General features: G+C 38.5%; 1 protein-coding gene and 3 non-coding genes across 4 annotated transcripts in view; 2 read left to right on the forward strand and 2 right to left on the reverse strand.

Moving 5' to 3' along the window:
- The window catches only part of LOC109425310 (plastin-1), a 189,486-nt gene that overhangs the window by 104,695 nt on the left and 58,211 nt on the right, over positions 1-26,580 (reverse strand). The window lies entirely within an intron of this gene.
- Trnal-caa (transfer RNA leucine (anticodon CAA)) lies at positions 24,244-24,364 on the forward strand. The gene is made up of 2 exons: positions 24,244-24,281; positions 24,320-24,364. It is a non-coding gene; the product is annotated as a tRNA-Leu (tRNA).
- Positions 25,147-25,268, forward strand: Trnal-caa (transfer RNA leucine (anticodon CAA)). Its single transcript has 2 exons — positions 25,147-25,184; positions 25,224-25,268. It is a non-coding gene; the product is annotated as a tRNA-Leu (tRNA).
- Positions 25,402-25,474, reverse strand: Trnak-uuu (transfer RNA lysine (anticodon UUU)). The gene has a single exon. It is a non-coding gene; the product is annotated as a tRNA-Lys (tRNA).

Genomic DNA, 26,580 nt, shown 5'->3' on the forward strand with positions numbered 1-26,580 from the left:
GTGAGCTGGATTTCTTGCCTAATTTGATGTTGTTTGAGAAAAAGGTTGGGTAACTGTGTTGTTGAAGTTGCAAGAAACAAACAATACAACAATACCGTTACCCCAACTTTTGCTCAAACAGTATCAAATTAAGCAAGAAATCATAATACCCACTCTGTTTGCACCATTTCATTGCAAAAATGTAGAATTGAGCATCTCACCATACAAAAGTTCAGCTCACTACTTTCAATCTAGTACTTTACTGATAGCGTCCTATTGCTAATACCAGGCTTGACAGAAACTCCCTCGCGAGAAAATGAGTAAGCGATTTCGGCGATTTTCTGAGGAGTGAAAATAAAACTCAGAAATCACAACGCAAATCCTCAACAGCACCGAGCGCGAGCTTGCCACGCAGCGAGGAGTTCGTCCAACACTCATAATTGCTTGTTGTGTTTCTCACGTCCACTCACACTCAAAAAGCTCTCGCGAGTTCCACTCCCATACAAAGGAAGACTCTCGAGGCGAAAATCGCACTCAAAAACCCAAAATAATCATCGGCTCTTTTTTCGTTCCCCTCTTCCTCGCTCAGTTTTTATTGCCTCTTTGTTTGGAGATCGTTCGCTCCCTCGCGACGAGGCAAAAGCAAAACACCGCTCTAGAGCATTTTGCAAAACTCTTTTGATTTCGAGGAGGATTATCAAGCCTGGCTAATACAAACTAAGTATGTTGGAAAAGGGAAAACGTGTTGTATCACTCAAAAAGCAACTTAGGACATCCCATAATGTGTGTCCATGACACATACGTGATATAAGGAGTAGTAAAGCCATATTACAATCCTTAGAAAAATCACTAAAGTAAAATCTAGGCCCTAAGGGAACATCAAGTAAAATCATTAGATGATTGCCTAGACGAAATCCTGCAAAACTCCCTTGACGAATTACTGGGAAATTTTCTCGGGAAATTAAGTCTAGATAAATCCCTGCTAGGTTTTTTCAGGAATCTTTGGGGGAATGCCCGGATAACCCCCAAAGGATTTCTTGAAAATTTTCAGGAGGAATTCTTTAATGAATTACTGGAGAAGTCGCTATAGAAATCCCTTAAGAAATCGCTAGAGTAATCCCTGAAGCGTTAAAGGAACTCTCGGATAAGCATGTGAGGGAATTTATTTATTTATTTATAATTCAATTCATGTAACTTAAGGATAATCCTTCTTTTAATGTGTCACTGCGGATTCCACTAACTTTCTACTACCTTTCTTATATCTAGTTAAAGTTCCTGAATATAACTATGTTTGACCTTTTTACTGCATGCGTTCAATTTCATTGAGTAGACCCTTTCTGAAGACTGAGATAAAAGTAGATGACTTAAGGAGAGGAGACAGAAAAATCCAATTAAAAACGCCTCTCACAAACAGAGACTGACCGTAGTCCGACGACGAGGTATTGAGGTATTGAGAGATTCAACGCTCTTGTGTTCCTCAAGTGTTCCTCAACTGATGTTTACTGTAGAAATATAAAATTTCCCCAGTAGAGTCCCCGAATGAATCCGCGGAGGTATTTCTGAAGGAATCGCCTGAGGTTCTGCTGATGGAATGCTCGAAAAAAAATCTAGAGGTACCATCGGGGGCATTACGAGGGAAATCACAGTTCCAGGATTAGTCCCAGGAAGAATTCCTAGAGAGTCGGCGGAGGAATTACTGGAAAAGTTCTGGTGGAATATCTGGAGAGATTCCTGGAGGAGTCATTCTCCATAGCTTCAGAACTCCCAGGAGAAATTCCTGAAGGAATCTTAACAGGAATCGAAGAAGGAATTGCTTGACCAGGAAAACACATCAGGAGATAATCATGGAGGAACCCTTGGAGAACACTTTGTAGAAATCACAGGATGGATCTCTGGAACTCTAGCTGAATTTCTGGTGAAATCTCAGAAGAAGTTCCAGGAGTAATCCTAGTAGAATTTAAACAAATATACACAGACACCGTTTCAGTCAAAGGCTGTACATACTGAACGAAACTTAACACTTAACACAACGGACATGACACAAATTACAAGCATCAATGCAGTGGACACGAAGAAGAATCATTTATTGCGAAAAGTTTCAACACTTAGAGCAAGAATCCAATCCTTACACCTTGACATGGTACGATTATACGTTAACTTCCTTGAGAAATCTCAGTGGGAATTTCTGGAAGCATCCCAGCAGAAATTCACGAAGAAATCCTTGCAGGAACTTTTGGAAAATCTGGAGAAATTCTTGGAGGAATCATCCTTCTAGAGGAAGCCTAGAATATCAGCAGGAATTGCTGGAGGAACCCGATGAGGAATTTTTCGAAGTCTTTCTCTGTAGTTGTGAAATACTATAGACGATGAAAAAATGTTTCGTAAGCAGAAAGTCCACGCACACATTTGCTTGCATCCTGCCTAGGACGAATAAACCCTGTTTGGTTACATTTTCCGACGGGAAAAATCTTTTGCTGCATTCTGCAGCAGTGAAATCCAACTTTGAAGTGCCACAGAGCTTTTGTGGGGGTAAATTGAAGGACCATTTAACCTTTATGTACCCGACCCCCGACAACTCATTTTCAAAATGCTGGCATTTCGTCAATTTTCATCTGATTTTTTTAAGTCGCCCTCAAACGATCATAAATTGGTGCTGATTTATTATACTCAAGTTGCTATGCAGTATTCGGAACCATCCCGGGGATATTCCGGATTGTGCTGGGGTCAGGGGGTTGCCAAAATGGATAAAAGTGATTTTCAGCGAAATTTTTGTTGTGAACAGTGAAATACAATTGCGATAACCATATTTGAAAAAGTTGACTCATCCAGATCCCTGTGACAGGTTCTGCGGGGCCTCATTGGGGACGACTGGCGCAGCCACGGAGGGGGGGGGGAGGTTGTTTAGGGTTAGAAAGAATGGGGCAGAAAAACTTGACTTAAGTATGTATCAACTCATATGGTCGCTCCGGAACACCTGGAACAGGTCCCGTGGGGGTCTCTCAAACACAATAATACACGAAATAATCACATTTGGAAAAACAGACAACTACCCCACCCCTTGACCCCAGCACTACCCGGAATATCTCTGGAATAATTCCGGATACAACATGGCCACTTGAGTGTAATAAACCAGCACCAATTTATAATCGATTGAGGGCGACTTAATAAAAATCGGATGAAAATTGACGAAATGCCAGCATTTTGAAAATGAGTTGTCGGGGGTCGGGTACGTAAAGAAGTGAATCTGACGCAGTGAAAATGGAACGGTGATGGATAACAATTTGGCTTTTGATGCGGTTTCCTTCGCCATACACAAAACGAGAATTGTCAACTCGTAAATGGAATGAAATTCAGACATGTAATTTAGCGTAATTATTTGTTTTCTGGTGCTATTGGGGCTAGTTATTGTAAGTATACATCTGTTTGGTTCTAACTAATCAGGCATTGGCAAAGGTAAGTTGGAATATTTGTAATAAGTGGATATTTTCCGTTTTGATATGATGGAAATTAGCGCATGTGACGAAGAAGTAAACTTTAAGGCGAAAAAAAGGTGAATATAGAAAGTTGCAATTACACAACCATTTGCCATTTAATATAAAGGTTTCAGAATAAAATCGAATTAGTGATTTTTTTTCTTTTACTTTCGCGCCTTTTTTACACGAATGTCGGAAGTGGAGCGAAAGTATTTTTTTGTAAATTAATCAATCAAGCAATGTATCGACGAATTCTTCTTGGGATTTTCTCTTGGTATAACTACTAGAAAATCTCTGGTATTGCATCAGGAATGTCTCCTGTGATTTCTTCCAGAATCCCTACAAAGGCTCTTCTACAAGTTCTTGCTAAGAATTCCCCTGAAATTCTTATTTGAATTTCATAAGCCCTTTTCTGCTGGGTTTCATCCGGGAATTGCTCAAGATATCTCCCAAGAAATTTTTTTCAGGAATTTCTCCTGATTTTTTTTTTTGCAGGATGATTTTTTCCAGGAACTTTATCTAGAATCCGAACAGTGATTTCTTCAATGATTCTTCTAGGAATTACTCCAGGGGTTTATCCAGGAATCTAGGGGTTTCTAGGGATGCGTATTGGTATTCCTTTGGGTAGGGTTTCGTTCTGCAAATTCTCAGGTTATTTCTCCGGGAATGCTTCCAGAGATTCCTCCATAAATTTCATCACCAATATTTTTTTAGTGATTCCTCTTGGGATTTTTTAGAGATTTCTCTAGGGATTCTTCTATAGAATCTCAGGGATCTTTTAAGGGATACCTCTATGCTTTTTTCAGATTTCTTTATGAATAATGATTGCTTTTCTGATAAGCGTAATTTTCCGTTACTCAACTAGTTTTTAGAACTTTTTAAAAACACAATTTATAGATAATCGCGCTTTACTTAGTACCTATGAATAGTCCGCGCTACAATGGGCTGTAACTTTCGTCCTAGTGATACGATCTTTATAACATTTGGAATGTGTGTCGTGTATTGTCTAGCAATTTAGTACACTTTCTGATTATGCAATAAACAAGTTTGATTTTTTGATCAGACAGGGATTGGTATTTGAAATAAACAATTATAAACTGAATATGATAATCAGCGTTTTTTTGCAATTTACATGAAATTAAAAACCAAATGGAATTTAAAACTTACACACTAGTTGCACTTGTTGTGTAACAAACCGCTACTAAACTAGACATAATGGTTGGAGCCGATCGTGTGTCGTAATCAGTAGTTAGCGCAGTGCCTGGTAGTGCTATCGCAACCGCAGTTCAAGCTCATTTCGAAATATGAGAATCCTGATTGGGCTTTTGACGTTGATCGAATTCATCGTTCGTCGTTGTCGTGGAGGAGGTTTCCATCACAGAACCAGTTACCGACATTTGTTGGCATTCATTCGCTGAATTAGACCAGTGCCCCTATAATGGGATTATTATGTCTCTCTGTCTTTAATCAGATCCGAGGACGAATGATTCGCTTTCAAGAGCAGCACGACGGAACGTGAGTTTTGTTTTTCCTAAATAAATTACAATCAAAAGTCGTCTTGCGACTTGCGACGACGAATTGAAAGAGCGAATCAACGAATGTTACTCTATTTCAATTGTGATTTGAGGCTAAAGGCACACGCGGGTAATGGGACTCGATGAATTATTTATGACAATCGATTCTCGAGTCGGTTGATGAGCTCCAGCCAGCAGCTCGAGTTGTTGTGCTCGTGCCCGTTTAGAAGCCTCCGTTTTGATTTGGGGAAGTCAAGGGAAGCTGGTGCAAAACGCGTCGTTCGAAGTAGACGATCTTCCACGGACCAATGGTAAATAATTTTCTAACTTCAATATAAATCTGTTCACTATAGTGATCTTTTTACTTGTACGAAGAATGTTTGGATTTTAAGAAGAAATAACGCATCATTAGAGAACATGTGAGCTGGGCGGTACATTTCACCCCAATCTTCCTTATTCAACGGTTTACAGTACTACAAACTCGGACTGAACAGTAGATACGCAGTTCATTACGAAGCGTAACAAACTGTTATGATTGTGGTCTTCAAAAAGTGTGAAGCTTCGATTGATTGAAGCTGCCTGATGCCGCCGCCACCACCAATCAATGATGGAAGATTGGAATTCTGTTACGCTCTCTATATAGGTACGCCAGTCAAGAGCTAAGAGAAGCACTGACCTTGGCTATGGTTGAAAAAGGTTTTTGTTCTGTTTGTTTACATCGCTTACATTGCAGCAGCAGCAGCAACAACAACAAACAGGTTCGCTTGGAAAAGTCTTTGTTGACGACGTTGAAGATCTTTCAAACCAGAATCAATGATGTGTGACACACATCCAAACGAGTTGATGGTGATGGTCCTGCAGTTGGATAACAGGTTCTTATGCGTTGTTTATTTCACTAGAGCTGCGTTGATGTGTCTACATGCGTTTTAGGACTACGGAAGGCTTATTTAAATGTGATATGGGACTAATTCAGGTTATCATAATAACGTTTGCCAGTGTTATTTGAGTTTCCCGAAGTGGAGCTCCTCTAGAAATTCCTGAAGAACTCCCAGCAGAAAACGCAACAAGAAATTCTGGAGAAATACCAGCAGGTACCCTAAGAGGAATTCCAGATTTTTTAAAATAATTTTAGGAGATATTCATACTATTATTTCTGCATACATCCCTAGTTTCCTTCCGGAGACGGCGGATTTGATTCCCGTTCTTGTTGGGAACTTTACTCGACTTCCCTGGGCATAGTGTCTTTGCTTCACAATATACATGTTATGGCAACACTGGCGAATGATGGACCTGCAATTGTCACTTCTCGGCATGACAACGAAACGTCACTCAGAAAGTAAATAGTGATTTACAAGCTCGTGATTCAGCAAAATTATTTTCTATACGGTGATTATATTACTTGAAAAAATAGTTTAATTATTACTAAATCGTTAACATTTACAGCCTTAAGTCTATATTCCAAACCAGTGTGAATTTATCATATTTCTATATAGTGTTGAAATTCTAAAATTGTAAGCGCCAAACTGAATTATGCTGATGCGAAATACTAATGAATTGTAAACGTTTTAGAACCTATAAAACTCAAATATTCTAGTGGGAATACGATCACTCTCCACTTCTACGATAAGTACACCAAATTTGTATGTTTAGTAAGTACAATTTGTTAAACACTATCTAAAATAAATTCATTATTCCAGCTAAAAGCACACACACGAAAAACACAGTGTTGCTATTTGGAGTTGGTGACATAACCCAACAATACAAATTCATGCAAAGGCAGACAATGAAAGTCCATTAGTTAGTAACTGTGGAAGTACGCAAAGAACACTAAGTTGAAGATAAGGCAGGTTAAGTTCCAGTGGAAACGTAGAGCCACAAAGAAATAGATTTCTAGTTCCTGTAGAAATTAATTTAAAAATTTCCTGCAGGAATACCAGCAATAATTTCTAGAAGAATACCAGCAGGAGTTCCTGGAGGGATTGTAGAATTAGTTTAAGTTAGCATACACATCATAAATAAAAATTAAGAAAAAAAGTCCCTGAAGATATCCCAAGAAAAACTTGTGGATATATCACAGAAGGAATGCCTGGAAAAATTCTTATGGAAATCGGAAGTAAATGAAGAAGTTTATGTAGAAATCCCCAGAACAGTTCCTTGAAAAAGTCCTGGAGGAACAGCAGAAATTCCTGTAAGAATCTCAGCAGGAATTCATGGAGGAATCCCATCACAAATTTCTGAAGGGTTTGCAATTTTTGGAGGAATACAAGGAGAAATATCTTGGAGGAATACAAGGTGCAATATCTAAGAACGACTCGTGTTGAAAAAAACAACTTTTTGCAGCTCGTTTAATTAATTACTAATTGACCAACATTTGAAAAGGGCGGAACAACCATTGTAAACGTCAACTTCTTTCGTCTCTCCTAGGCGTATTTCAATACTTAACTTTTTATGAAATTTTATCCCGTTAACAAATGGAGCCTACCTATTACTAGTAAAAGATTTCATTATTAATACAACATACACTCAGGAGAGACAGGAGGAGCAGAAATTCGCAATGGTTGTTTCGCCTTTTTCAAATGTTGGCCAGAAGTTCCAGCATCGGAAAAGCAAGAGGAGCTGTCAGAAGTTAGGTAAACATCTTTCAAGATTTCTGAGTTGTTTCTGGGATTTCTAACAGGGTTCCTTCCTGGATTTCCACAGAACTTTTCCACGAGATATCTGTTTTTTCCAGGGGTTTTCCGATATGACAATCACGAAACGCGACGCGAGATAAGACACGACACTTATGGTTCTTACAATCGTCAAAATAATTAAAAAATTACCTTAATGCCGACCGGTTTCGGGCTCGATGGAGCCCATCTACGGGACAATTTCCGATATGCTTGTAGAGTTTCTCGCTGGAATCCTCCTGAAGATCCATCCAAAATTAATTAAATGTCTAGAGACGAATGCCCCCTCTGGGTAAAGTCTCTCAAAACAAAAAAAAATTAAATGTCATTTAGTGGTTTCCCAGGATTGCTTTTCAACAGTTTATCTCGGGATTTTTACCGATATTTCTCTTAGATTTCTTCACGGAATTTCACCCGTTGCTGCTCCCAGGATTCCATGAGTTCCTCCTTGGATTCCTTAATATATCCTCTCGGGTTTACTTTTAAAACTTTTCACGAAATGTCTCATTTTTTCTCAGTTTTTTTTATTTTTATTTTTTTTTTTGAAGTTTAATAAGACTGCGAAAAACCTCGCAAGAGTTCATGTGAATTCCTTGGAATATTTCTCCGGGAATTTCTTATTGGGAATTTCGTAGTTATGTCAGGAAACATTCTGAGGAAAACTCCTTGGAAAAATCCCTGCAAGAGCTCTGGGAGTACTTATGAAAGATATCCCGTAATGAGTATCAAGAATCTCGGGAAAATTTTCGGTTCAGATTCCGAGATGAGTTCTGGAAATAATGCAGAAAAAAAAAACTGTACAAAAATAATGTCTAGTGAATCACTGCAAGAAATCCGGTACAACTATGAGCTCTGAAAAAATCACGGGAATAAGTCAATGAGAAATATCTAAATAAACCTTGGTGTTAGTGAATTCGAATATTGAACTATTAAACTGACTTAATTTAATTCCTAATCTAATTACTAGAACAAAATTTGTTAAACCTACTTAAAATTAAATGACCACTTTTTACTGTATACCACAGATCGAATGCAATCTAATGCCGAACATCGGCGATCGTAAAATGTACCCACATACATACACATATTGTACAACACAGCTAGGTTAAGAGATGTTAATTATATATCAGTTGAAGACACTCTGCCGATGTGATCGGACGAATTATTGCAAACGTGCTCCGAAACTCCGTTTTATGCTACTCCAGTCGGTATGTGCAAGTTAGCGTAGTAAAAGTCCAATATCTCCAGTGAAATCTTCTAAGTGCCAAATTAGAAGTACACTTAGCGCGATCGTACGTCGCCGGTTCGTAGTGGAGAATTAGCTCAGCACTTTTCGACAAAGTGGAGCAATTCAGGTGATTGGTTTGGGGCTAGTGAAATCTCCCTAGCAGATGCAATATCTGTTAGCCCTCCCGTTGTGCAGTGTGGGTAGCTTGGAGCTTGGTTCCGCGAGGCTAGTAAGCAGTTTAGAAAGCCTGTGCATGACCGGCAAAAGTGCATAGAACGAACACTTGGGAAAGAGTCCAGGGTAAATTCAGAACAAAAAACTTTAAGACACATTCCAGAACCAACACCAGAAGGAATCTTCTGAGAGAAGTTCCAGGAGAGATCTCAGGTAAAACATCAAAACGAACCTCACAAGAACCATTAAGAAATATCCCAGCTGATACTTCTGTAGAAAATCAAAACGGAACTTTAAAAGAAAGCTCATTGATTTTTTTTGTAGATATAGGGTATGTGTGCCATCAGTAATCTTACGCTCCCATATTCATCCTATTCGAGAACAAGCGATTACGGCACCGATTGATCCGTTCTTTTTGTTTTCATGGGTGCTCACTTCTAACAAAAAATACGAAAATAAGAAACAAAACAAACAGCGCTTCAATCCTTTGTTTTTCGTAGGATGAAAATGGGAGCCACATGCTTAATAAGGGAACCAATACCCTAACAGGAAAAAGTTTGGACGAAATTTTGGGAGGAACTCCTGCAGAAAACTCGTGAACAACTCCTTAAAAAATCCTTGAAGGTACTCTAGTAGAAATGCCAATACTATTTAACTCCTGTAGCAACTCTGAGAGATATTCTGGGAAGACCTCCTGGGGACTTCCCAAGAGGAACACCGGAAGGTATCACGTAAAATCTCCATGATGAATTCCAGAAAATCCTTAGGAGCAAGGATCGGTATATTCGCCTCATTCCGTTCTTCATATTAATTCCTCTTTGCTGGGGCGAATCGAGCAAAAATACAGCAAACGGATTATCGTGATCAAACACGCAACCCCATCACCAGTGGGAAGCGAAGCACAAGTTGCTTGACATGGATATTCGTTGTCGTTCGTCGTAGTTTGGATCGCAAGCGAATGAATGAATGGCGAATGGTGAAGAATGCTGGTGAGCGGTCGAAGTGGCTATTATCATAACTAGAAGAGAATTTCTGCATGTAATGCATACATTTTTGGTATAATGTTGTTGAAATGCTATATTAGCAAAGAAAATAATAAACATTTTTTGAAAACACCAAAAAATCGTATGCACAATATCACTCGTATCACTCACAAGTCGCATCACCGCTCGATCGCTTGCGATGCGAATGTGAACGAATGAGTAATTTCCAAGTGTGGCTTTCCACCGTTCGCCGGAGTTTGCTGTCGTCGCTGACAAGCAAACACACAAACTAAAGCGACAACCGTTCGCTGTTGACTGGCTTCCAATGTGGAAAAAGATAAAAAATGGAAATCAGGAACCCTGCTTAGGAGAAATTCTTTTAAAACACCTGCGATACATCTTGAACAGTGCTTGAAAAATGAAGCGTTTTTTCTCGAATGAATCAAAATTTGCCCTCCCTTGACTGACCGGTGTTTTCTAACCCGAAGCTGTAGTTAGGTAGTTGTAGTTATACTTCCATTGGCAGCCCACACACGCACTTCCTAACAAAATAACCGCAGAACCTGTGCTTTGCAGTTATGGTACTTTATACACGCGCTGACAAAGATTTCTAAATAGTGGTTGCTCGTAACCCAATGAAATCTGGTCTGCAGATCCTGGAAAGGTTTTTGCGGTTTATCAATTCCATTGTATCTGACTGGGAGAAGACGCGTCATGGCAGTAGCTGATCACTTGATAAATGGTGATTAGCTTGCAAGATGCGAATAACAAAAAGGGAGTTGCCACAAAGGTTCAATTAATTTGGTATAAAGTCCTTTCAGGATCTTCCAGGTAGGGTTCCTGATTTCCACTTTAGTCACATTTGAAGCCACACAGCAGCGAATGGTTGTCCCTTTTGGTTGTGTACCTGTTTGTCAGCGACGAAAGCAAACTCCGGCGAATAGTTGGATTCCATATTCGGAACATAATCATTTATCCTCATTAGCATCGCAAGTGATAAATACGATACGATTCGTTAGTGACGGTACATACGATATAAGCCGCTGTTTTCGGGTTGACAGGATGCTTTCAAGGAAGTTCATAAGGGGTTTTTGAAGTTTTAAGTGAGCATTTGAGGGGTTTACGGGGGTTTTATGCGGAGTTCCAAGAAGTTTAAAGAAAATATCAAGACGTTTCAGAGTGTTTAAGGCTCAAATGAGAATCGCATATTATCCAAAACTGATAAAGCACTTTTATCCAGAATGACGAAAAAGTGAACAAAACCAGCGTGTCCGATTGTCATAATTGACAAAATGAACAATCGGACATTCTCATTTTTGGATCATTTTGGGAAAAAAGTGCTTTTTTTAATTCTGGAGCATTTGTCATTCTCATTTGAGCCTTAAAAGGTTGTTTAAGAGGTTCCATGAGGGTTTCAAAACGTTTATTAGGGTTTATGATGGGTTTTCGGGATTTTTCAAGAGCAGTGAAGAGAATTGTCAGACAAAAGAAGCACAAAACAAGCAACAAAGAAGGCGCAGCGATTACTCTTTATCCCAACCGGTAACAGATAATGACATGATCTCGAAAATTTTTGTTGCAGACAAAACGGAAGCTGAATTTGTTGCGTACTTTTACCAACCCAACTTATTACCAACCCAAAATCAAAACTTTTTGATGATACGTCTTCAGCAGCGTTGCAGTGTTTACCGACTCGGAATTACCGCTCGAAAATCACAATGCAAGGCTCAAAATATCTAAACTCGTGCTGCATGTTCTTTATCCCATTCTTTTAAAGTTGGGACAAACCTATGTCGCATTGGGTAGAATATCGCAACCAATTCAGGTTGTGACATTGTCGTTATTGTTGCGCGATGGTTAAATTTTGATACACTGTTCAAGAGAGTTTAAGGGGTTTATAGGTATGAAGGCATTTCGGGTGATTTCAAATGGTTTCAGGGAGTTCAGAAGTGGTTTCCGGATGATTCAGGAAGCTTTCAATGACGTTTTAGAGATGCTTCAGCGGGGATTTCAGAGTTGGAGTGATGATGCCTTAAATTCATTGGGGACTGAATTTAAGGAGAAACTTCAGAGAATACAAATATGGCTGCCACAATGGCCGGCTTGGACCCCTACTCACGTTTTTAAGAGCACCAATCTTTAAAAATCGTAAACAAATGCGCTCGATTTGGAAAAGCTGCTTCTTTTTGCAAGTGAGCAAAGCCAGGATAAACAAGTGCGGCTTAGTTCGATGCTTCGTTCGTCAGTGTCGTGACCGCTGCGGCTATTCTTACAGCCACAACACCGACCGCAGAGAGGAAACTCTTTAAAACCTCTCTGTGGTGGACTTCTGTGTACTGCAAATGCCATTGCTGCTGCCTTTTTGGTGCGTCCGTTTGTATCCACTATCGTCTATCAACTGAATTGAATCCACGATGCGCAGCTCTTTTTGTATGTTCGCTTTTGTTGTTCATTCTAGCTTTCCACTGAGTCGGCCAATCAGAAGGCGCATGTTTTTCGCTTCAATCATTCTCTTCTCTGTCTCTATTACTACATTCCCTCTCACCCCTACTCTCTAGTTTTCAATTTCGCATGTTTTTACGAGCATAACAACTCGCCAGTTTGCTTCAAGTTCCAGCAAGTCTGTCCTTCCGCCAGATTGCTTCTTTTCAACAGAAGCAAAACTGTCCTTTCTCTCACCAGTTTGCTTTAATTTCCAGTAAGTCTGTCCTTCCGCCAGACTGCTATTTTTCTACTAGCGCAAAACTGTCCTTTTACTCGCCAGTTTGCATTAACTTCCAGCAAGTCTGTCCTTCCGCCAGACTGCTTCTTTTCAACAGAAGCAAAACTGTCCTTTCTCTCGCCAGTTTGCTTTAACTTCCAGCAAGTCTGTCCTTCCGCCAGACTGCTTGTTTTCAACAGAAGCAAAACTGTCCTTTCTCTCGCCAGTTTGCTTTAATTTCCAGTAAGTCTGTCCTTCCGCCAGACTGCTATTTTTCTACTAGCGCAAAACTGTCCTTTCTCTCGCCAGTTTGCTTTAATTTCCAGCAAGTCTGTCCTTCCGCCAGACTGCTATTTTTCTACTGCGCAAAACTGTCCTTTTACTCGCCAGTTTGCTTTAACTTCCAGCAAGTCTGTCCTTTCGCCAGACTGCTTCTTTTCAACAGAAGCAAAACTGTCCTTTCACTCGCCAGTTTGCTTTAATTTTCAGCAAGTCTGTCCTTTCGCCAGACTGCTTCTTTTCAACAGAAGCAAAACTGTCCTTTCTCTCACCAGTTTGCTTTAACTTCCAGCAAGTCTGTCCTTCCGCCAGACTGCTTCTTTTCAACAGAAGCAAAACTGTCCTTTCACTCGCCAGTTTGCTTTAATTTTCAGCAAGTCTGTCCTTCCGCCAGACTGCTTCTTTTCAACAGAAGCAAAACTGTCCTTTCTCTCGCCAGTTTGCTTTAACTTCCAGCAAGTCTGTCCTTCCGCCAGACTGCTTCTTTTCAACAGAAGCAAAACTGTCCTTTCACTCGCCAGTTTGCTTTAATTTCCAGCAAGTCTGTCCTTTCGCCAGACTGCTTCTTTTCAACAGAAGCAAAACTGTCCTTTCACTCGCCAGTTTGCTTTAATTTCCAGCAAGTCTGTCCTTTCGCCAGACTGCTATTTTTCTGCTAGTCTAGTCTAGTCTAGTCTACACATACACAGCCATTCATTGAAAGAATCCTGGAAAATAATAGAACCGACTAATTCTACCATTTTTCTTGTCATTATTAATGCTTGTAGTGCATCGGAAATGCATTACAAGCATTAAAGTGGCCAGGCCTACTGTGCAGCGTTATTTTACAGGAAAGCTATAGAGCGGGGACATCTCGTACCAACCGTTCAGCTTTTAAGAAAGCAAGAAAAAAACTTGAAAATCGGTGGGGGTGACGATGCTAAGAAGGTTAATGTCACCCCTTGGTCCTTGTTTTCCAGGGATGGAACACAGGTATTTACTCTGTATCCTGGCCCTTATGCCTAGGCTTAAGCGCCATTACTCGCTCTCTGAAACGAGAAAAAAGTATAATGATCCCTTCCCAAAATACAAAAAAAATATGCTATATTGTATAAAAAAAATATGCTAATAATTATTACGAGTTGCAGGCAACTTCGCAGTTTACATCAGAACGAACTCACCAAATTCATCATCTTGTATTCGCAAATCGCCAATTACGAAAATGTGTTACATGCTCCACTGGTGATCCAAATTGCCCTTCTCCGAATTAAGCTGAGAAGTATTGCAGCCAGAATACTTGCACAATATAGATTCTTCTTAAAACTGCCCACCGCCAACCACACTATCTTCAGCACTTATGTCAGGTTCTAAATCGTTTCTGTCCCTTTTTCTTCCACACAAATCTTATTACAAGTTTTCCTTAACTCACGCTCTCCATAAGAAGGAACGACCAATTTTTCTGATTTTACGACGCTTTTTCTCACCGTCTTAACCGGCTAAGATTTAGATGAAAACTCTGAACCACGTTACATCCTTTTTCACAAATCAATATGCACTACCGAACTTGCATTTTCATCCATTTGCAGATACGATGCATTGTTTAATGCATTTTTCGACAATCTCCCCAAACGTAATTCTCTCGGGACCGAATCCGCCAAGCGACACTCACGACTTTGAGAAAGGAACAGCGCACGTTTTGAACACGGAAATCACATTTTTCGATAACCGAGATTCAATTTCGTTCACAATTCTTCGACCATTTCCTTCACAGCTTTAAGTATCACACCAATTTCAATTGCTTCCCGAGCATTTTCAACTAGACTCACACTTTCTTCATTTTTCTTTTCTTCGGCGACATGCGCTTGTTAACGACAAAATTTGATGCATCGAAATACATATTCACTCGCAAAAACAATCCGGGTGGCAAAGCCTCAGCCAAACAGACAGCCCGTAATATTCACTTCTATTTATATGTAAAATTTCTTCAATTCAATATTGTACAGTTGCTGCACTAAAACGAGGTCATCCGACACACCAAATTTACAAAAAAAACTCCTTCCACGGAAGGCGTAGCACCACCAGCGGAATCAAATTTTCTTCAGCCGAAATAAGAAAAAAAAAAAAAAACACGCGATGCACTCTTGTCAAACGCGACCATTCGCAGCCACAGCTTGCTGCGATCTCTTAAAGCAGCACGGATTTCACGTTCGAGTTAAAAATTCGGATTTTGGTGCGATCAATCGGGTTGTTTTTCCATACATTTCCAGACTGCTATTTTTCTGCTATCGCAAAACTGTCCTTTTACTCGCCAGTTTGCTTTTTTATGCATTTATACTTACAAATATTAGGGAGACTCTACTGTGCCAATTGTCGTGACCGCTGCGGCTATTCTTACAGCCACAACACCGACCGCAGAGAGGAAACTCTTTAAAACCTCTCTGTGGTGGACTTCTGTGTACTGCAAATGCCATTGCTGCTGCCTTTTTGGTGCGTCCGTTTGTATCCACTATCGTCTATCAACTGAATTGAATCCACGATGCGCAGCTCTTTTTGTATGTTCGCTTTTGTTGTTCATTCTAGCTTTCCACTGAGTCGGCCAATCAGAAGGCGCATGTTTTTCGCTTCAATCATTCTCTTCTCTGTCTCTATTACTACAGTCAGATTTGTACCTCTAAAGTTTGTACGCAAAATTTCAATGGGATTTGTTGATGTTTCACCTTAAACTTTGATTTTCTCATCGATTCTCATTCTGTTTCATATATGGAGAACTTTACGGCTTGTGTGTGAAACGTAAAAGGTTATTACGTAAAGTCTATACAAACACGATTTCTGAATAAAGGTGTGTAAAAATTTCCAATGACTCTCTAGGTGTCATATGTTCTAGTATGATGTCACCCAAACATCTCCTCGCTACTTCTACTCCCAAAGCGCCCCGAGCCGGTTGATGACTGATAAGGCGAATGTACGCCATGCCAGCTATGCACGCGGTGGCGGTGAATTCCTTTTGAATTTTAATTGGAAACCTTACTCAACATTGCCACTCGTTGGCACCTATCGATCACCACCGCCGCCGCCCCAAACGAACAACTCAACAGGTGACATTGAACGCATTTACTGCTTATTGACTCACGCCAAGTTCGTGTCCGTTCGTCGGTCCGTATGTGTGCAAGAGGTACCTGTGCGACTATTTGACTCAGTTTAGGCAAATTGAATAATAAGTTTACCGCCTGGGTAGTGTAGACATAATGACGGGGGGCTTTTCTAAGTTTATGAATCAACACCTTTAAAGTTTTTGCTTCGCAGTTTAGGAATTGTAGTGTCTGCTATGCATACTTGTCCAATATTAAAAAAAAAACGATCCTCTTCCATCCGGCTCAAGGGGATGACGTAGTCGGCATATCGATCCCACGTTCCGCGTCAAATCGTGACTCATAAATTTAGCCTTCCCTCCTGGCTTGGCGCTGGCAGTACAGCGCAGCACTTTGTGTATGTGCGTTGTCGTTGAGGGAGTCGTGATTTCGCTCCGGCTTCAAGTTGCAATCAATCATCATTTTCAGTTCCAGCTACTTGTAAAACTAACACTTGAAAGAACATATCTCTAAACTACTGAAATAGCATCTGGGGAGTATCGACATCGACTCGAGACAAAGAACGGCACTTTAGTAGACGGGGTACAAAGAACAAGCATAAATGAGGAATGCAGATGGCCAGTGTTGTCGATTTGTAGCATTCTAGACGAGAGAAGTATGCATTTTCACTATGCAGGAACAGAAATCGTGGAAACCATTTGCCTATATGTCTCTTATGCACTCTAGATTTTATGTACTGTTATTCTTTCATTATTTCAAACTGAGTAGCTCTAACCAATGTCTGCTATTCAAGGCCCTAAGGTGATTTGATTCTTTCAAATCGAATGATCTCTTGTTCACAAAATTTCGTGTTTTTTGTTGTCATACAATTTAGAAAACTGTTAACCTTCGCAATTGTGTACACATTCCAATCCCTAGAAACAATTCAATCAGGTCCAATCACTGTGCAACGACTGCAACCTTAATATGACTATTGAATACGAGTTTCATAACCAACATGTCTGTTACTCAGAAAAAAATATATCGATTTGAAGACGAAAATGACCTAAAGATAAACAGTATTTTATATTATGTACTTCACGATTACTGATTCCGCTCGGGTCCGTATCTCAAACTAATTGGAACAATGTTGTTGGAACAGTGATAATATCGTTGCTGGTTGCCGCCGGAACAAACTTTTGCGAATCACGACTCCGATGCGTGCTTGTTTCTGCAATCGTGCGATTTATCACTACGCGCGTCGAACAAATTGGGCGGAACAAAGTGGGACATTTTTTTCAGAATGTCTTTGCAGAATGACGAGTACCTACCACTGCGTTAACTTTGCTGAGACGGGTGGGGCAAGGTATCAGGGTATGGGGAAGTTCTGCAATTGATACTGTTTGTTTCTTTTTAAGTTGACACAAACCTGACTCGTTGACAGTCGAGCTTGGTTATGTAATTTTCGAGGTTTGCCTGGAAATCGATTCCTTTGTTGATGTTACGAAATAAGATATGCATCGATGTAACCACAGAGTGATTCTTTATCATAAGGTTTATCTCATACAAATGATATTGTTGCTAAGCCACCTTTAAGGTGATTTGTTCTATTGCATTTATATATTTCTTGTTATACAGTCGACTCTCCAAGTCTCGATGTTCTACATCTCGATATCTCTCTCTATCTTGATGGTTTGATCGGTCCCTTCAATCTGCATACAATTTTCCTCCCTACATGTCGATATATCCTTATCTTGATATATCGATGCGATCCCATATGTCGATTTACCCATTTTCAAAAGCTCCTACACCTCGCTACCAAGGTGCAAACCATTCTGGGCAGGCAAAGTGACATGAATATTAATTGGTTAGCTTTTTTATATTGTTAATAAAAAACGAATGAATCTACAGATGCTGAACAGTACCCTTATTACACTTATAAAAAAAAGTTGTATTTCTCTAATATATCATAATCGTTTTGAGTGGTCATGGTCATGCATTTTGGTCACACTTAAAAATATATTCGAAATATAGTGATTTTTTTTATAAATTATGATGCCATAAAGTTTAATCAAGCTAAAGTTTGCAGCTATTGTATACATAGATTGTTACTTTCATTTGCTGCGAAGAGGTCTGGAATCTGGCTTCACTGCCGTGTATAGCATAGCTGTCCCATGTTAATAGGGATACCTATTACCCATAGAACATGGGACAACTATGCTGCACACGGCAGTACAGACGCTTGACAAACCCATCGGAGTGAAAATTCTGATGTGGTGTAGGTTTATCACTCGCGAGCAGTGCAGTAAGATATCAATCACAGTTGCAGTTTTGCAACCGTAAATGAATGACGGCGGCGGTCGTTTTCAGTTCCACATTGTAAGTATGTGCTCACAAATGTGTCACGATGCTGCAAAGATTGCATGTTGCCACTATCGATGAGCTTCATTCCCAATGCGCAATATATGTAATTCCCTGAAATGCCTCTGGAATGCCTCAACTAATATCAGCCAAATTTGGCATACACATTCTTTAGGTTGTGGAGGTGGTTATATGAGTATTGGATTTCAAGAAGGTGGGTTCTAAAATGGCGGCCAAAAATTTCAGAATGTATGCTATTTAACGGCCATTCTGCTTTGGATACTCTGCAATATGGGTATTTAATATTTATCGATCGGTCTTGATGAGTAGAAGGGTAGATGGTAGGGTAGACAGTCGGGTAGATGGTTTGGGTGAAGGATAGAGGAGATATTAGGGTAGAGGGTAAGAAAGAGAGTAGGGTATAGGCTTAGGGTAGAGGGTAAACGATAAGGTTTAAGGTAGAGTAGACGGTAGGGTAGAGGGTTAGGATAGACGGTAAGGCAATGAGTAGGGTTAAAATACAGGGTTGAGATAGGGAGGGAAGATGGTAAGGTAGAGAGTAGAGGGTTAGGGCAGAGAGTAGGGTAAAGAAATGAGATAAAATTACATTCCCGGGACTCCTTCAGATTCATTCCGGCATTTCTGTAGGGATTGCATCTGAGATCTCTTCTCTTTTCAGGGATTACTTTAGAAAATCCTAAAAGGATTATTATAGGTATTCTCTTCGGCATTCTCGTTGTGATTCCTTAAAGCATAGGTTCTCAAACTTTCAGATGAGCGACCCCCTTTGGCCAGCAGATGTACTTTTCGCGACCCACCATAGAGATTCTTTCATTTGTTGTATGTTACAGTAAAATATTCGACTGTCTCTCGCGACCCCTTGGATGAAGGCCTAAAAGAATTCCATCATTCCTGAAGGTTTCCTACAAGGAACTTCTGAAGGTCCCATCAAGGAACTCCTGGAGTATTTTCAGAAGGAACTTCTGGAGGATTCCCAAAAAATAACTCGTGGAAGATTTCTATAAGGAACACTAGTAGGGCTTTCAGAATAAACTTCTGAAGGATTCCCACAAGTAACTTCTAAAGGATTCAACAAGGATAGAGAATTCCAAAAGGGACATAGTAAGAAATCCTTGGAAAAATTTCATATCCATATAGAATCCAACAAAATTTTATGGAATTATTCAAAATCAAAGTTACAGAAGAAACTCTTGCTGCACAATTACTAGAAAGAACTCCTACGTGAATCTAACAAAAAACTCGTAGAGAAATTATTGGAAAAGTTTTTCCAGAAAAAAAAAACAGAAGTAACTCTTTGAAATCCAGAAGCAATTTCTAATGAAATCATAGAAAAAATTTTAAGGAATCCAAAAATTAAATTCAAAGGGAACGCCGGAAGGAATCTTGGAGATCCATTTGAATGAATTTCTGTTGGAATATCTGAAGATAAAAGAGTTTCTGTAGGAAATTCTGAAGAATATGTGGAAATCCTGCAGGATTTTTTAAAGAAAAATATTGATCAATCTCAACAGCAGTGCTGGGGTGAATTTCAAGAGGATAGCTTTATTAAAACAAAGAATGATTTTCATAATGCATTCTTATTCCTGGTAAAATTCCTGCACGAATCGCCAAAGGAACTCCAAAAGGGATTTGAAAATCCCTTCTGGATTAACCCGAGTAGGAACTTCTGAAGAAGTTCCGGGAGTCAGGAACATTTTCTTCGAAAAATTCTTATCGAGTTCCAATAGATAACCAAGCGGAATAAAACGAGATAATCTTGAGGAATTCTTTTTGACACTAACGAACCTAACCTCAAAATGATCGACAATTCTTAGGTCATTTTGACAGATTTAACATGAGCATGAAAAGGACGGCAACAATGTCGGTAAAGTAGAAGTTATTTATTGTAATTTTCGTATGTGTGTGTAATCCTTCAAAATTACCTGAGAAGTGTCAATCATTTTCAGGTTAGGTTCGTTGGTGTAATTCTTTATGACACCAACGAACCTAACCTCAAAATGACTGACAACTCTCAGGTCATTTTGATAGATGTAACAAAAATAATATCAGAAAGATCTTCTTGGGGAAATCTTAAAGAAGTTCTAATTCTGCATTACACCAACAAAACTAGTCATGGAAATGTTTGACACTTCGCAAATAATTTTGACAGAGCACACACGTATACGAAAAAGACGGATCATATATTCTACTTTAGAGGAATTCCACGGAGTCATGTCAGTCGATCCTGAGCGACCATTTCAAAAATATCTGAAACTTTGCACAGTTTTTCAATTTCATATAAATCGCCATTTTTTGATATTAAACCTTCATATCCACTCACGACTAACTTTTCAAAAGGGTGTATGCGAAAATAGTTCTAAAATATTCTAAAAGCTGTACAGCAAAAACGGATTGTTCGATTGTTATAAATTTTTCAGCAAAGTTAGATAACTAAATGATGATTCCTTAGAAAATATACACTGTAAAAAATTTCTTTTTCTACTTTGAAAAAATATGATATTTGTCACAAAAACTCAAATATCTCAAAACCCTATCTTTTTACCAACTTCAATTTTTTAGGGGAAATGGCCCATTATATCAGCTATCTACCATAAAATTTTGGTGATGGTAAACTGATAAACAAAAAAGTTATGACATTTCAAACATTTCACAATTTTTACATTTAGTAACAAAAAAAAATTTTTTCTGTGTAAATTATTTCGAGAATTATATTTTGATGCTGATTTTATTGTAAAGGCTACCGCCTGAATTAAACAAGTTGTTTTCATGATACTTTAGTTTGATTATTCGTAATTACTATAGTATCTATTTGAAACTTAGACGCGATCCAGTGTTGTGATCAAAAATATTGAGATTGTCATACTTTTTATTGTACGTGACTGGTGAAAAAATCCCTTGATAGTGTTGAAAAGCTGTTGATTATAAGAAAAATGGAATTGAATTTATTTTTAAGACAAAAGCTGTATAATAAAAGTTTTTTTATACGCGTATACGTCTAGTTTATCCGCAAAAAAAATCCCTCTTACACACTTATTTCTGAATTGCCTGTTCGGTACTTTTTTGACGAGATTATAACAGCAGTACGATCTCGGTAGTTTCGGTAATCGATTTTACTGAGGCTCAGTAAAACAACTGTCAAAATCGTATGGAAAAGGTAAACAATGCATTTTTGCTGAACGAGTTCGGTGCTCAGCAGTTTTAATCTCGTCAAAAAATTACCGAACTCGGTAATCAAAATTAAGTGTGTAGAGAACAGACTTTATGATCGGAAGAATGCGAGTAACTTCAACAACAACAAATGCATAAGAGGTACATACCACAGACAAACAGACGAAACGCCTAGAACAATTTTAGTGAAAATTCATCGCCCAGTTCACACTATCACCACCTGGTGGAAATGTTTCACGAAACACTGCGTTGTGCAATATCGTCATCAGAAGGCGCTAGTGTGAAACGTCAAACGCAAAGAAAAACGATGGGCGCTCTTCTTGTTATGAAAGCCACAACCAAGATTCAAAATGATCGTTGAAGGCGTGGTCAATGAAAATTTCGCCAGTGTTACGTTTGTTTGTCTGTATACATACCTGACAATGCTCACGAAAAAAACAAAAAAATACTACCGCTATGAATATTAAAAATTGTATAGTATTTTTTTTCTTCAGCCACCAACACCAAACAAGTAAGTTAAAATTAATAAGTGATTTTGTTTATTATAATCTAACGAACAAGATGAACAGTCGCTTTCTCAAAGGTCTTCAACTCAACGCTCTCTTGTAGACCGTTTGATGAAAAAAAATGTTCAAAAGAGTTACGAAATCTCACCGAAAGCACCATAGATAAACTGAAAGAGACTGGTTATGCCCAAATGTCCACATTGTGTACAAAATTACGCATTTGCACGTCCTGCCGTCTAGAATTTGACAAACGAGCCATCTGTATATCATCGGTAAAGCAGGGCGCAGGAAGTTCGAAAACGACAACAACTGAGAAATTGCCATCAGCGACATCTGTTTAAACAATTTAATTACGCCCCTTTTCAAAAATGCCCTGTAATATTCTTCAACATCTATACCCATTTCAATATTTTTAACGTTGCAAAACACGCTTTCAACATTCATCTTGAAGAAGAGGGAAAACACTTGTCCTCAAATGTAACAGCAAATTAATGAATAAACGACTAATGCGCGGAGGGCGTGATAAAATCGGAACATTACGGTACATAGTATATTATATTATATGTATATATAATATATAATAAAAACAACTTGTTTTACTCACGCAAGGCCATTAACAATAAAATCAGCATCAAACTTCAATTTCCGGCCGAAATAATTTACACTAAAAAAAATTATTACTAAATGTGAAAATTGTGAAATGTTTGAATTGTCATAACTTTTTTGTTTATTTTCATGGTAGATTGCTAATACAATGGACCGTTTTCTCTAAAAAAATACGTTGGTAAAAAGATAGGGTTTTGAGATATTTGAGTTTTTGTGACAAAAATGATATTTTTTAATGTTAAAAAAGATTTTTTTCACAGTGTATATTTTCTTAGGAATCGCCATTTAGTTATCTAACTTTGCTGAACAATAAAATCAGCATCAAATCGCGATTCCCGGCCGAAATAATTTACACAGAAAAATTTTTTTTACTAAATGTAAAAATTGTGAAATTTTTGAAATGTTATAACTTTTTTGTTTATTAGTTTACCATCACCAAATTTTTATGGTAGATTGCTAATACAATGGACCGTTTTCCCTAAAAAATTGAAGTTGGTAAAAAGATAGGGTTTTGAGATATTTGAGTTTTTGTGACAAAAATGATGTTTTTCAATGATAAAATAGATTTTTTTTCACAGTGTATATTTTCTTAGAAATCACCATTTAGCTATCTAACTTTGCTGAAAAATTCATAACAATCGAACAATCCGTTTTTGCTGTGCATATTTTTGAATATTTTTGAACCATTTTCACATACACCCTTTTGAAAAGTTAGTCGTGGCTCTAAATAAAAATTTGACATCGAAAAATGGCGATTTAGATGGAACTGAAAAACTGTGCAAAGTTTCAGTTCAATAGAAAATCATGAATTAAAAATTTTCCTTAATTTTGATGCTGTTGCTTGGAATCGCTCTTTATCGATCTTGTTCTCGTCCTTTCATGTTCATGTTACATCTGTCAAAATGACCTGAGAGTTGTCAGTCATTTTGAAGTTAGGTTCGTTGGTGTAATAAAGAATTGGACAGAAACAATCAGGAATCTCAAAAGATACTCGTGGAGGAATCCCTTCCGGAGAGAATGTAATATATCCTTTTTTGTTAGGATATCAAAATTTCCTTCAGGAAGAGTGATCATTCCGGGAAATGTGTCATTCATGAAAACGTCGACCAGGGAACTGGAACTGTGATATGCGTCACTTTTGAGTTCATTTTCATTGCTGATACGATATATGAATTTAAGTTACTTAAATTCCTAGATTTACTCCGGAGTCACAAAATAATTATAGTAAATTATACCGATCTTTTCTTACTCATGTTGGATCTGTCACAATGACCAAAATTATCAAATATTTTGAGATTGGGTATCGTGTTGTAATGAGAAACAATAAAATTTGATACAGAACGAAAGCAGAATAAATTTCAATGTTAGATGTCATTTTGAAAAGTCAAGCGAGGATTTTTTCAGTAATTTTGTTTGTAAATCTTTGATCCATTCTTCTAGAATTCTTTAAAAAAATCTTCCGCAAGTGAATCATACGTAGTGTCAGCAAAAAATCCACAAGAGTCAGATTATTTTTGCAGCCTAGCTTCAACATGTCAGGATGGCCGAGCGGTCTAAGGCGCCAGACTCAAGAGTAATCTTGCCTCTTCCACAAGAGGTGCATCCGAGCGTTCTGGTCCTCTTTGAGGGCGTGGGTTCGAATCCCACTTCTGACAGGAGTCTTTTTGTGGTGATAGTTGACGGGTGTTTGGATTTGTTTCCCGATAAGATCACTTGTAATTAACGTCACGTTAAACTTGTAATTAACATCACGTTAAACTAAGAAGTTCGGTACGGGTACACAGCGATTCATAAATGGAAACTTCTTTGACTTTCATGTCCTTCCCATGAATGCGAAAATGATGAAGTAGTAAAACTCTTAGCTTTAATAACTGTGAAAGTGTTTAAGAGCTACACTATGGCGAAGAACTGTTGCGACGTGACTCCAAAAAAGAGGAAAAGTTAACGCTAAGAAAAACATTGATACAATTGCAAACAAGCACACTATTGTAATAAATATTGATTTGATTTTTAATTACAAGTATTGTAGTTCTTATGAAAAATGAATAATAATAGGTTCGTGGAGACATTAGTAATTAAGTATGTATGATTAGTATGACCCTATCAAATGCATCATGTTCGAGAACAACGCGACAACGACACCAACAGTAGTACAATAAAATTAGGAGCACGCTGGCTTGCACTTTGCTGAACAGATGAAACGGTTTCCTTGTAACATATTCAATGTTGTCTAAAATTGTTCTCATTTCTCGGAATTTCTTGGAAATAATCATCGCGAACAGCCCCGTAATAAATAAATTCACCACCGCCACTTATCTGCAGTGAAGTGATTAATCATCATCGTTATCACCTCCAATTAGCGTTACATGAAACGCTCGCTGCCTGAATGTCACTGAACTGAATCTGGGTCAAAATTGGGCACGCCCCGCTTCAACGTGTCAGGATGGCCGAGCGGTCTAAGGCGCCAGACTCAAGAGCAATCTTGCCTCTTCCAACAAGGGGTGCACCCGAGCGTTCTGGTCCTCTCTGAGGGCGTGGGTTCGAATCCCACTTCTGACAGAAATATTTTTACGTTTGGATCCGCACCGCAGCAGATACCAGGCTGGCATGACTGGTCGAGAGAGAATGATGCGTTCGAGTGTTGGTTTTTATTCGTTGCGCTCCACGGATTTAGAGCAACAAAAAGTTCCTGCGCCCGAATAGGGACTTGAACCCTAGACCGTTGGATTAAAAGTCCAACGCTCTACCGACTGAGCTATCCGGGCAGCGAGGGCAATGCTTTGGGTGAAAGTGCAACACAAGATACGGATCACTCGACGTTTTTTTTTTTTGATACCGTAATCTGGAGGAAAGTTGATCACTTTTCCTTTATTCTTTTCAATAAAATGATGTACGATGCATATGATTCCAAACAAATATTTATAAAACATGTACTAAGTGGACCTGTTGCGTAAACAATAGATTGATTGATTTGTCTTTATTTCAGAGACTTTCACACGTAAACAAAAATCTTACAAGAACCTGCTATATTTTGTAAAAATGTTTTAATGACCAACTTTGAAAACTTTCAATTCGGAGTGAAATTGATCAACCAATGACATTATAGCATTCTAAGATTGGAAAATTATTGAACAAGGGAGGGAGGCGAGTTCTTTGAAAGACAGTCGTTTTACCGAGTTCTTATACGCATCCAAAAAAAGTCGATATTTTTATGTAATATCTGACACAATTAGTATAAAAACCTTCAAAAATTCTTGAAATATTGATTTAAGTCAAAAGTTCTTCCATTGCAACATAATTGTAGCGTCCTCAGCGGTTGAAGAACGTGGATCCAGTGGCTGATCAACTACCGCTCAGATTACGGTGCACCTGTTTATCTTTTTACACGGAAGATGCGTACCATGGAAAACAGTTTTTGGTTCAACAGTTGGAAACGGTACAAAAAAGTAATATGATTTTTCGATAAATCATGCAAAAAAAAGTTTGTCAATAAACATGTTTTCTTTTCACAAGGTCGTGCAAAACGGGAATCGGGTGTATTTTGGTAAGTTATGGCATTTCCGTGTGTCATTACAAAATAGTTTCTTTAAAATCATTAACCAGATGCAGCTACCTATACCTTTCCAAAATAGACATCCTAACTAGGGGAAATAATGTATTTTCGGCAGTTTTGTTCTCTTTGTCATGGGGGATTTTTTGAATGCTGTTAAACTCAGAGTTGACCTCAAATCTTTCCCAACACCAAACCCCTCATGACGAAGAGAACAAACCTACCGATAATAACCATCGTCACCTTATATACGATTCTGAAGGAAAGTTTCCATTAATACTGAAAATTTTTATCATCTATTATTGAACGTAGGAGTAATAC

This window comes from Aedes albopictus, chromosome 1 (assembly GCF_035046485.1).
Source record: "Aedes albopictus strain Foshan chromosome 1, AalbF5, whole genome shotgun sequence".
NCBI lineage: Eukaryota > Metazoa > Arthropoda > Insecta > Diptera > Culicidae > Aedes > Aedes albopictus.